A 12,337-nucleotide genomic window follows, 5' to 3' on the forward strand; every position below is an offset into this window, starting at 1 on the left:
GTTTTGCCAACTCACAATTTCCCTACCTGAAACCTCCTTTCCCAACCCAAAACACAGAACCTTCTGAAGATTCTTGACTTCCTTATCAGTCACATCTGTACTTTTCATAGTGACTCTAAATTCTATTACTTGAGGGGAAAAAATTGACTTCCTTTTCTCAGGACAACTAACTACATATAATATATATTTGCGGTCACCAAGTTGACAAGGCATGAGTTTTGAGTCTCATTTGAAAGCTAGGAGGGTAGATAGGAGTCTAGCAACAACCTTAGGCCAACTCTTTAAATTGAGGGCACCTGGGTGACTCAGTTGCTTAAGCGTCCAGCTCTTGATTTCGGCTCAGGTCATGATCTCATGGTTTGTGGGTTCAAGCCCCACATTGGGCTCTGTGCTGACAGTGTGGAGCCTGCTTGGGATTCTCTCTCTCCCCCTCTCCAGCTCACTATCGATCTCTCAAAATAAAGAAATAAAATTTTTTTTGAATTAAGAAAAAAAAAACAGAACAACTCTTTAAATTGAGTTGGTCCTTTTTCCAGCCCTGAACTATTCTGGCCAGGTGTGTAAATAGCCCCTCCGAGCTCCTTTTGAGCCCCTGGGAACCTTCAAGAAGCGGACTTATGGTTGAAAAGACAGAGATTGGCCTTTGGAGAAGCCTTTCTGGACTATCTAGGCTCCACCTGCCGTTCTTGCTGCCTTTCACCCCATTCCTCACTGTGCGCTAAAGTGATCTTTGAGAATACAAATCGGACATGTGGCACACAAACTCCCACCAGGTCTGCATGGTCTGGCCCCTGTGCATGGCTCCTTTTCATCGCTTACCCTCTGCTCCAGCCACACGGGCTTTATTCAGTCCCTTCTGCCTGCCATGCTTCCTCTCACTATAGGTCTTTGCTCATGTTCTGCTCTCTTCCTCCAGCTTCATCTGATTAACCCCTCCATCTCACGTGGGTGGCAGCTCAGTTGTTAGCTCATCAGGGAAGCTTTCACCAACTCTATGAACCGGCTGCTTTTCCTGTTTTCTACTCGCTGTTACTTAGCACTTGCTGACATTCGTTCTACTGTTAGACTACCGTGTCGTGAGCGTAGGGCTGAGTATCCTTCTGCTTTTTCTTTTCTGCTCTCCAATATACAGCTAGTGCTCACAGCAATATCAGTATCTAGATACTCAATACATATTTGTTGAATTACAGAAAAAACACATCTTAGGAACAGTGACCAAGACAACAAACACTACATCTTCCCTTCCTGGGATATCTTGAGATTTTTGCCATATTTTTTATTTTTATACTACTTTTAAGTGATAGGGTATCATTCTGACACCCAATTCCAATGTGCGTGTCTTTCCCCCACACCACCAAACAATTCCCTGAGACCAGCTGGGTGTCCTACAATTTAACTCAATTCTGCCACTATCTACATGAAGATGGCATTAGATTCCACATGTGTCCCACACGACACTCCCTTCCCTCCCAATAAGATGTCCAGGTTATCACCTGTGTGTCTCACCACCCGGCTGTAGGTCAGAGGTTCCAAGGACCCCCTTCTTGGGTTTGATTAACTGGCTAGAATGGCTCACAGAACTCAGAGAAACATTTTATTACCAGATTACCAATTTATGGTGAGAGGATATAACTTGGAAATAACCAGATCGAAAAGATGCATAGGGCAAGATATGGGGAAGCGGGGGGAGGGGGGGGGCTCCCACCATGGGCCATGCAGGCCATCCTAGCAAGGGTATGAAGAGTTCACTGGACAGTGGTTTTCTGCTCCAGGCCTAGGTCTTTTTATAGTCCGATTCCTGAGGTGAGGGGAGCTTGTTAGAATATTGTATCACTTGATAAGTAAGACAATGTGTAGACATAGTTATCGCTACTATGAATTAGCAGCCTTTCAAAACTTACCATTGATTAAGTATCGGTTCTATAGTAGCCAAAAGGTAAATAAAAAGAAAGGTTATCACCTAGATAATTTCATAAAAACCTATCAGCTGTACAATTCATCAAGAGAATTCCTTAGCTTTAAAGAATCTGGCCACAAAGTACAACCAAAAAACGTGAGGAAACAACTTTTCCAATGCTTCAGGGGTTCCAAAGTTTCTGAACAAGCAACTGATTATTCACCGAGCAGCACCGAGCAGAACTGGGCTAAGCATTGCAGGGAGAGCTCAGACTATCACATGTGCCCCCTACAACATAGTATCTACCTGCAGAGCTAGGAAATACAAGTTTAACAACCACTAAAATTACAGCAGTGGGAGAGACTTAAGGCTCAGTGAATGGCGCAAAACGTAAGCTTGAGAGTCCTTTGAGAAGGGAGGTCTCATGCAGGCTGGTGGGCTTTGGAACCGCTGGGACTTAAGGTGGGGTTTGAAATAGCAAAATCAATGAACACTTCATGAGCACTTACGAAGCCAGGCATTGCGCTAGGTGCATACGTGCATTTTCTTATTCAGTCCTCGTAACAACTGTGCAAAGCTCTTAGGTAACAGAACCCCAACTATGTCAGCATAATGAAGGGGAAGCTTACTTGTCCTCACATAAGAAGGAGGCCAAGAGCGGGCGGTCTGGGGCTGAGGCAGGTGCTTGAGAAAACACCAGGCTCCAGCTCCTTCTAACTTCCTGCTCTACCGGCTTGGGTGTGGTTTTTTATCCTCGGTATAAAGTCCTTGACCGATCCACTTCGGGCGTTACATTGGCATCCCAGCAGAAACATAAAACCACAAGTGCTGGGGCACCCGGGTGGCTCAGTCAGTTGAGCATCTGACTTTGGCTCAGGTCATGATCTCACGGTTCTTGAGTTTAAGCTCCATGTAAGGCTCAGTGCTGACAGCACAGAGCCGCTTAAGATTCTCTGTCTCTCTCTGCCCCTCCCCTGCTCTCTCTCTCTCTCTCTCTCAGAAATAAATAAACATTAAAAAACATAAATAAAACCACAAGTGCTAATAAAGGAAAGAAAAACTTCCCTAGGCCTCCCCAGCAGACTTCAGACCTCTGCTCCGTTCCATTGGTCAGACTGTGTCACATAGAGACCCCGGCTGCAGGACTGGCTGAGGAAGGGAGGTGTTTTTGTTTTTATTATTTAGCCCGAGTACAGAGCTGCTTAGAAACTTGAGAGCTGTGTACAGAGAAGGAAGGGAGTGGGTGTAGGATGGGCTGCTGGCAGGGCCTCTGCAGAGAGCACTGCCCCTCTCATTTTACACTTAAGAAAACCTAAGCATTAAGAGTTAAGTAACTTGCCCAGGGTCATATAGTTAATAAGTAGAAAAGCTGGACACACGCATAGGCAATCTGATTCCGGAGCCTGAACTTTTAACCCCGTGCTAGGGTCTGAACTGGAGAGCGGAGGGAAAGGCACTCTGGGGCAAGGGGGACGGTGTTGACAAAGGTGCAGAGAGGGGCGCCATGTGTGAGTGAGGCCCCAAGGCTGGAACAGGGGAGCCACCCCAAGGCGTGGTAGGAGATAGGCTGGAACGAGTGGTTTGGGCTCATTCCATCTGCTTGGTTAGGTCTTCAGGGTCATGAGAATTGTCAGTCCTGAGATTGAAATAATGATAAAATACATAGGTGAGTGCTGGCAAGAAGCGAAAGCCTCGTCCAGAAGGCGAAAAGCCAAGTCAGCAAGTATGACCAGGGTCAGTTTATCAGGAGCTGCTAGATGTGAGCAGAGCCCAAACCCACAGTTCATGGCACATTCAACACTGAACTTGGGGGACTCTGGAGCAGCAGCAGAGGTGTGGTCCAGGTCTGTTCTGGAGAACAGATGATTCCAGCTCCCCCAGAGCTGGAGGTCAGGGTCTGGGTCTGATGGTTTGGGTCAGAGAGGTGAAGAACTGGACCCCTGGATATGACATGCCTAAAGCCTGGTTGGTTTTATAGCAATATTTGTACACTTGAGCACCTTTGGAACGTTACTGTCAGCCTCCAGAGTCGAACACTTAACTTTCGATAGGATGTGATGACACCAGATGTTTTCCATCGGGACTTACTGCTTTCAAATATTAGCTTTACCTTAGTTATCTCACAGAGTAACTGGAGTGAGGACACAAAGAGAAAGGCAGAATTCATAAGGAGGGGGCTCTTTCTGTAGAAGGACCAACCATATCAGGTTGAGCGCATATGCCTTTCTGCGTAGCTCCTGAGATGGCGCTTGTACCGTAAGACTTCAGGGTCATGTCAGGAGACATTATTTATGAGACGGGAGACTCAGCAAGCCTGCACACGACCACCCAGAGTGGGAATTTTCCACACTGGCAGTGTTTAAGCAGAGCCTCAGAGAGAGGTTTCAGAACTGTTTCCTGCACGGGGTTTGAGGACTTCAAGTTTACGTCTTTTATAATTGTACAGCAAGCTCATCTGAAATCATCTGAATTTTAGGCTCTAAGTAGTTAATCTGAGAGCATGCTGTTCTGAGCTGGCTGCCAACCAAACAGTAGGAGAGGCTTTGCAGAACCTTCTTCCTCCTCCCACATGTTTATTCTTTCTTCAGTTGAAAAAGCCTAGCAGTTAAGGTAGTTTGGGAAATAGTTATAATGACATTTCTCTAGCAATCGAGAGAATGGAATTCAACTTTAGGTGTCACGCATTTATTTAAATGTACCAAGCCTCAGCACACATGTGCCTAGCCTTAAATGAAACCAGATGTACAGATGATTCTTGAACAATGTGGGGTTTGGGATGCCAACCCCCTGTGCAATTGAAAACCAGTGTATAACTTTTGACTCCCCTCAAAAACATAACTACTCACAGCCTACTGTTGACCAGAAGCCTTCTCAGTAACATAGTTGATTAACACATATTTTGTATGTCATATGTATTATATACTGTATTCCTACAATAAAGAAAGCTAGACAAAAGAAAATGTTGTTAAGATTGTAAGGAAGAGAAAATGCATTTACAGTACTGTATTTATTTTAAAAATCTGCAAATAAGTGGATCCATGAAGTTCAAACCCATGTTGTTCAAGGGTCGACTGTACACACACACACACACACACACACACACACACGTATTTACACGCACACATACATGAGAAGTAAATTCACATTTATTACAGCAGTTGAACTCTCCAACTCTGGAACTGCTGAATTTGATCTCAGCTCCTCTACTTTCTAGAACCAAATCTGGCGGAAGCTACTCACCATCTCATCGCTTCAGGTGTGAGGATTAAACGAGCTGTGACCTATAAAAGACTTAGGATCATGACTGGCACATAAGAAATGATAACCATTACTGTAAACTGTTTAGAAAAACCAACTGAGCAAAGAAGAATGAAGTTACCCTTATACTAAAGGAGAACCACTGGTCATTCTGAGTATATCTTCCCAGTCTTTTTCATGTGCATGTCTTCTGTTTATTTTCACTCTGGTCTCAGTGAATTTCTTGTAAAGGTTAGATTTTTTTTTCTTTTGCTTCTTGTAAAGGTTAGAATGTGTGCTTTAATGGTTAGATAATCCTGCACAAATACGCATTCAGGATTAAACTATACACCAAAAGGTCAAAACTTGCTTTAATAGTTATCTTGGGGTCATTTTTCGAAAAGGGACAAATATTTTGCCATTTTCCCATTAATTTTCTAATCAGAGAAAGTATATATTCTTCTATTGGTTGCTTTGTTTGAATGTTTATATTTTTTAGTTACATAACCACAGAATATCTTAGGACTGAAATGGATGTCTATTTACACGGCCTGTTTCAAAAGGGAAATAGAGTATATTAGTTGCTTTAGTTGTAAATTACTGATAAATTGCCAATAGTGTTTCAAATAGCTAACAGGTCCCTTCATCCATCTGATCTGCTCCTGCCTTCCTCCCCTTCCTTCCCAATGTAGAGAAGTCATTTTATTTAACATGGGTCTCTGCTCACTTATTTGTTGGTTAAGCGCCTGACTTCAGGTCATGATCTCGTGGTTCATGAGTTCAAGCCCCACATCAGGCTCTGTGCTGACAGCTGGGAGCCCGGAGCCTGCTTCAGATTCTGTGTCTCCCTCTCTCTCTGCCCCCGCCCCACTCATGCTCTGTCTCTCTCTCTCAGAAATAAACATAATTTTTTTTTAAAAAAGCATACTGTTATACAAGTTAGAAAACTGAAGCACAGGGTGATAAAGTTCCAGTTTCCAGGAAGAACTGGAGTGGTGTATCCCTTATTTATTTCCTGTTCTCCAGAAGGAATATTCTCTACCTAATTTCTTCCCTTCTTCACGTGAGGATTTCTGCAGGCTCAGGGACCATGTGTCTCATTGGTGAACAATATCACCCAATACGTACATGAGAAACAATGGGTGATGATGACAATGTGACTATTTATGTTCTCTACAGTTCTAAGCTCTAAGTTGCATTATCAGACCCTCCTGGCCTCATTTCCTTAAGCCCGTGGCCTTGTTGCAGCACTGAGTTACTGTGCTAATGGTAGCCTTCTTTCTCAACTAACCATTTGCTATATCCCAGCGCTTTCTGGAGTCAAGGACAATGCTCCTAGGAGGACTTAAGGTACAGAGGAAGTACTTTTGTGCCTCTCAAACTAAACCATATAGATGATTATTTACGTGCCTAAAAAGATAGCTGCTTCCACAGGCTGCTGTTTTCTTTATTTCTTTTTAGAAGGACGATTTTCACGACTGCTTGCACCAACTACTGGAAGGGTTAATAAGAAGAAAATAGCAGAGGAGAGCCTAGAGCTAAATTTGGGTGCTGGCTCTACATATTTTGTTACTAAGATGTCTCCATGCTACCAGCATTACACTGAAACTGTGTTGTAGCAAACCCTAGTCTTAAAACTCCAAGAAAAACTGGGGTGCCAGGCTTCTGTTTGGTATTTTAAGGGCATGAGAAGAGTAAAATCCCTTCTGCACCTAGACTTACACTGTTAATAAGCCAGAATTTAAAAGATACACTTACATAAGTTGATACGTAAACCAGCAAAGAAAAGCACGAAGTGAAAGTATAATTTCCTCAATATACAAATAATCTTGGTAATAAATTTAAAAAGGTGACCCAATTAATAGTAAAATAGCCAGCTGGCATGCACTGGCATTTCACAGAAGAGGACCTACAGATGGCTAATACTATGGTCTGAATTGTATTCGTCCAAATTCATATGTTGGAATCCTCATTCCTAGTACCTCAGAATGTGACTATATATGGACACAGGGCCTTTGAAGAAGTAGTTAAGGTAAAATGATGTCATTCAGATGGGCGCTAATTCATCATGACCGGTGTCCTCTCAAGAAGAGATTAGGACATAGGTACACAAGGAGGAAGACTGTACGAAGACAGAGAGAAAATAGCCATACAAACCAAGGAGAGAGGCTTCCGAATGAAATCAACTCTGCTGACGCCCTGATTTTGGACTCCTGGTTTCCAGAATTGTGAGGAAATAAATTTCTATCGTCTGAGCCACCCAACATATGGTACTTTGTTACTGCAGCTCTGGTAAACTTACAAATGATGAAATAAGCTCAAATTACACAACAATTTGATGGTGGAAACAAGTACTACCATGTACTTTTAGGTGGGAGTATAATTTGATACACTTTGCCGTGCAATTTGGTAATAACGATCAAATTGGAAAGATGCACTCCTTTGATCAACAATTTTACTTCAGGCAGAAATTATACGTCATTCACAAGTGCATATATTGTATAAATATGGTCATTCGTTCGTAGAGTGAAATTTTGTGCAATTTTTTTTTAAAGAATGAGGTAACGCTATGCACATTGACATAGAAAGATGTCTACGGTTTGAAAAGATGTCCATGATAAATTATTAAATTAAAAATAGCTGTGGGGGTGCTTGGGTGGCTCAGTCTGCGAGGTATCCAACTCCTGATTTTGCCTCAGGTCATGATCTCACAGTCGTGGGATCAAGGCCTGTGTGGGGCTCTGTGCTAAGCATGGAGCCTGCTCGGATTCTCTCCCTCCCTCTCAGTTTCTGCCTTTCTTTCTCTCAAAATAAATTAATAGACATTGAAAAAAAATAGCTGTGAAACAGTAAGTAGAAAATGACTATGTTTATTTATACCCAGTATATACTTTTTCACCTTTTTAGGATATAAATTAAGACCGCATTTCCTTTTTTGAAAAGTTGAAGTATTTTTAATGAACACTATATAAACCCACCTGGTCTGATATTATTATACTCAGTCAGTTATTCTGTCAGAAAATTCATGAGATCTGCTTTAAAATTTTATCAGAAACTCTTCAGATTTGAGAAATCATCAAACACAAGTCCTAGAAGACTTTTTGGTAGTACATACATATGTAAAATGGAAAGTGGCAAATTAAGACCACCATAAATTAATGTATGTTGTCTTGAAATATCCATTTAACTGAGATGAGAGGTGTGGTTCTCCTATATGAACCTGGCTTCTTTGCAAACTGGATAGCATGTTAGACATGGTCTTGGAGACAGCTCTCCAAGTTTTTTTTTTTAAGTTGATTTTTATTTATTTTGAGAGAGAGATAAAGAGCAAATGGGGGAAGGGAAGAGAGAGAGGGAGACAGAATCCCAAGAAGGCTCTGTGCTGTCAGTGGAGAGCCTGATGTGGGGCTCAAACCCATGAACTGTGAGATGATGGCCTGAGCCAAAACGAAGAGTTGGACGCTTAACTGACTGACCCACCCAGGTGCCCCAAAAGCTCTCCAGGTTTTAAGGAAAGTGGGCATAAATGGTTTTTGATAGTCAGTCTAAGGCATTGTTAGTTTTGGAAAGGAATTCATCAGATACAACTATGTTTTGGGTTTTTCTTTTTAATCTGGGATATGAAAAATGAATATTCACTTGAGTTTTACTGGGAATACTGCAGCTCTGATCATGGCAAATATTCTGGATAGGAATGAAGGAAATGATTTACTTCATTATGTTTGAATGCTCTTTGGGCTACAAAGGATTTCACAGGGATTTCAATGGAATCTCATAATTCCAGAATTCAGACTTAGTTCATACGTCTCAGGGAAAAATTCACCACTAATTTACACATCCCTTCAGCAAATATTTATTGTGGATCAGTAATTTATCAAGCTGCCCAGTGAATCTCTACTGTTGTGATTCAGAAGCCCCAAAGGCCATGAGAAAATGTGGCATGTTCCTAGTGCTTGTCTGGAACACCCGTCTCTGGTCCTTGTCATATTGCCTTATCAAGTATGTGAGAGCCAAGTACTGTCAACATTGCCTGTACAGGTGTCTGTCCAGCCATGGCTTCCAGATTACTCTTTTGATTCCAAACTCCCTGATTCTTTTTCTCTCTGCTCCTTTTTCCTAGTTCCATACCTGATTTTTTTGAGCATTGACACTAGCTCCCCTTAGTTTGTTGACCTATTAGAGCCCTTACAAACCTCAGCTTCTGACTCAAGATTTTATCTTTATAGGCTCCTTCGACTTTAGTGTTTCCTGAAGCTTTGAGTTGAAGATAGTCCAGTCAGCCCTACGTTCAAGAACTCTCATCTGCTGGGCTAGTGGGAAAATTATAAAGGTTAAGCGTCAATTATGAGAAAATATAAGAATAAGACCCAGAGTTGCATTTAATTTCAGATTTTGGGAAAACTAGATTGCACACTTAGGAAGAAATTCCATAAAATTTACTCCAGACACCAATCTAGACAATGGTATAAGGGCTGATCAATATTATTTTTTTAAGATTTTTTATTTTTAAGTAATCTCTACACACAACGTGGGGCTCGAACTCACAACCCTAAGATCAAGAGTCACATGTTCCACTGAATGAGCCAGCTGGGTGCCCTGATCAATATTATTATAATGAAAAATAATTGCCAGATTTGCAAGAATATTCTTGGCAAGAATATTCTTTTTATAAAAACAGTTTTCTAAAAGTTAATAGACTCACAGAAGAAGTCCTTGATCAAAGCCACACATTTAGTTGGAGTGCTGGTTAACTACGATATCAGTGTGCTTTTTCTTCCCTGAGGACTGGGGGCATACATACCTATAGTACAGGGCAGATGGTGTGAATCAGAACACCACTTTCCCACATGATCTCTGTCTAGTGTGGCTGCAGTTGATTCAAGAATCTCCTTAGTGCTTCTCTAAGCTCAACAGCTGTGTGTGTTAGAGCCCCAGTGCAGCTATAGTTAGGTGGACACCTCTCTAAAAACACAAAAATACTTCTTCAAGGCTTAAAAAAAAACTAATGAGAAACACTACTGATATTTTTAAAGATAAGCTAAAGTAAGTGAATAGAACATTGATTTTTCAGAGTATGTGATTCTTAATAGGTCACAATAATGTTAAAATTCCATGTTAAATACTTTAAAAAATTAGCTAATATATTATTCCCTATTTTTCAAACAATGAATGTTTTAAAAATCATGAATACTAACCTCATTGTTCCCCCCAACCCCCCCAACAACTATGCTTTAAAAAAAACTAAAAATTCTTCTACCAATTAGCAAATGCGTTAATAATACTTAAATACATAGCTGGTTTTTCATTGGTCAAAACACAAACGTCATACTCTATGAATGTGGTGTTTCCTTAATTCAGGGGATTATGTCACTTGGGGGCCATCTGATGCCCCTACATGCTTCTTGCATGTTTGTGCCAACACCGTGTCCCGTGAGGAGCTGTGGGCATCAGCTCTGGCTTTGACAAGTTTGTTTGTTTTAATTAATAGCATCCTATTTCAAGCAAAATGTGTCTCTTGTTTGTTACCTTTGGATGTGTTCAGTCCCACGTGAAATTTGTCACCATATAGTTACCTCCATACCTGCATTTATGTTTGATACAGCAAACAGTTCTCAGATCTGTAAACTTGTGAGCTTGAAGAAAAGCTCCCATCAAAGCAGATCTCAGTCTCATGAATCACAAAGGATCAAATTAGTCCTTATCTAATCAAAGCTGCTGTTTCCATGCCTTCCTCTGATGACTGTTCTTATTTATCTACTTTGAAAACATCTTGAGTTTTCCTAGGCATCCCTTCCATATCAGTGGCTTATCTTTCAACATGGATGCTCAAACAATATTAGATTTGGAACAATGCGTAGGGTGAAGTCTAAAGCACCTTCTAGTATATGCAAGGGAAAGGACCTTTTAGTAAATGCAAGGGAAAGGAAGAATCATACAGGTCAATTGGTGCTATTTCCCGAGATATTTCCCTTTGCATGTAAAACCCCCACCTAACACTCAAGCTAAGGGGGTTAGTACTTTACATAGGCTCTTCATGTAGCAATAATACTTTCACTTTCTCATATATTGAGACATCAGTGTTTTACAAATGCTAATGGATCAATGCTGTATTATCACCTGCTGTAGCTAATAAACTCATTTATAGAGTCACAGCTCATAGCTCTTCTCTCTTTTAAGTGTATATTGGACTCAGATTCGTAGGGTCCTATTCTCCATGGAAATTACCTACTACCTATAAAAGGGTGAGCATGCTTCTTAAAACTTGGACCTAAATAAATGCATCAACATTCTGGGGCCAAATAATAAGGATGGGGAAGAATGAGATAGTATGCAGAGAGATCATTAGGATAAAGTTGAACTTGATAGAATGCAGTCGATGAACTTAATGTTCGATTGTGTGCTGGTGGCTGGAGCAAATGGTCAGATTTTAATCATTCATTCAAATTGGAACAAAAAAACTTTCTAGACGGTGCTGTGGCCAGGTCTGCTGGGTGCTCTGAAGTAGAAGGTAAAATAAAAAGGGGCCTGTTGAACTTGCTTGAAGTGTACTAATCCAGCATGCTGGCCTATCTGTAGGCTGGGTTTAATGCTGCTTTTTTCATTTCCAACTTTCCAACAGAACCTTGCGCATGCAGCCATTAGGACATTGTCACACTTTACGGTTTTGTTTTGTTTTTGTTTTTTTCTGTTTGCTTGTATGTCTACCCTATTAGATTTTGAGATCCTTGAGTGTAAGAGAACTTAGTAGCATTGTAAGGGAACTTAGCATTGTGCCTGGCGTAAGCACCTAATTAAATGTTTAATTTCATTTGATTTAATGTAATTTAACATCCCAGAAAGGTTTGTTTGAAAATTCTGTTTTCTTTTTCTTTTTAAAGTTTGTTTATCTATTTTGAGAGAGAGTTTGAGAGACAGGATCCCAAGCAGGCTCTGCCCGGTCAGTGCAGAGCCCACGCAGGGCTTGATGAGATCACGACCTGAGTTGACACGAAGAGTTGGACACCTGACAGCCACCCATGCGTCCCCAAAATTCTGTTCTCTTAACAATGCTGACTGGTCCTAGTTTGCTTGGTACAGAAGAGGCTGAGGCTGTTAAGGATGGATTGGTTCCCTGCAAACATCCCCGCCCCCCACCCCCAGTCTTCTCCTTTTGCCATCTGGGGTTTTAGACACACGCTGACCTGCACTCACAATCCTGGGTAC

The sequence above is a fragment of the Felis catus genome, chromosome A1 (genome assembly GCF_018350175.1).
Source record: "Felis catus isolate Fca126 chromosome A1, F.catus_Fca126_mat1.0, whole genome shotgun sequence".
In the NCBI taxonomy this organism is placed as follows: domain Eukaryota; kingdom Metazoa; phylum Chordata; class Mammalia; order Carnivora; family Felidae; genus Felis; species Felis catus.